Source organism: Mus pahari, chromosome X (genome assembly GCF_900095145.1).
Source record: "Mus pahari chromosome X, PAHARI_EIJ_v1.1, whole genome shotgun sequence".
Classification (NCBI taxonomy): Eukaryota; Metazoa; Chordata; class Mammalia; order Rodentia; family Muridae; genus Mus; species Mus pahari.
Genome location: NC_034613.1, coordinates 100,579,105 through 100,580,074, shown reverse-complemented (window position 1 = coordinate 100,580,074; position 970 = coordinate 100,579,105). Strand labels below are relative to the sequence as shown.

General features: G+C 44.2%; 1 pseudogene; it reads right to left on the bottom strand.

Moving 5' to 3' along the window:
* Nucleotides 1–320: 320 nt before the first annotated feature.
* LOC110314174 overlaps nucleotides 321–970 on the bottom strand; it is a 2,623-nt pseudogene continuing 1,973 nt past the window's right edge.

Below are 970 nucleotides of genomic sequence, written 5' to 3'. Positions count from 1 at the left end.
ATCTTCCCTTCTCTTTCTCATTACCTCCCCCCTCTCTTGCAACTCCTATCCATCTGCCCCTCTTTCACCTCCTACCTCCCCATACCCAATACACATACCCTTCACCTCACTCACTTTCCCTACCTTTCTGGTATCCCATCCATTTTCCTTTCTTTTCCACCCCTAACTCTCACCCATAGTTACCCCAGTTTGGAAATTGTACAATATATATCTAGAAAAGATTAAAGAGGTATCACTTTGCGCAAATGAAGAAAGAAGAGAAAACATGACTGATGAAGTGAACCACTTCTTTTTATTATTATCACCATTATATGTTGAAATTACATTGCATATCTCTTGGTCCACTCTCGATCCAATCTATCATACTTTCTTAAATCCTTGCGGTAGACCTTNGCAATTTCAGGAACCAGAGGGTCATCTGGGTTTAGATCACATAATAGAGAGCAAATAGACAAAGAACTTTAGAAATCCGTAAGTGCAGGTGACCACCTAGAATTCAAGATATCTAGAGATATACTTCCATTTTTGCTAATGTTTGGATGGTAAACTCGGGTTATGAACGAAACTTTGGGTGGCTTGAAGGGGTAATTGTACTGAAAGTGGACGGACAGGAACCCCCCACCCCGTAGGTGCTGTCTTCAGGCCCTGTTATGGTTGCTTGCCAATGAAACATATTTTCTTACACTGGCCCTGCAGAACACTGAGCCGGGGGATCTTAAGAGAAGGCAAGGAACTCCTTCTGGAGTCGCTTAAGAGCCATAGCCCCCAAAGGAGGTTGAGCCATCTTCACCGAGTATGGCAGCTGGTAGATGGCTCTGTTGCACCTAGGGTATAGAGATAAGAAAATGACAGATGATTAGGCTGAAGGAGGCTAAGTCACGTTATTAAAGTACAATTCAGAGATGGATAGGGAGAGGGGGGGGAGAGGGAGAGAGGGAGGGAGAGAGAGAGAGAGAGAGAGAGAGAGAGA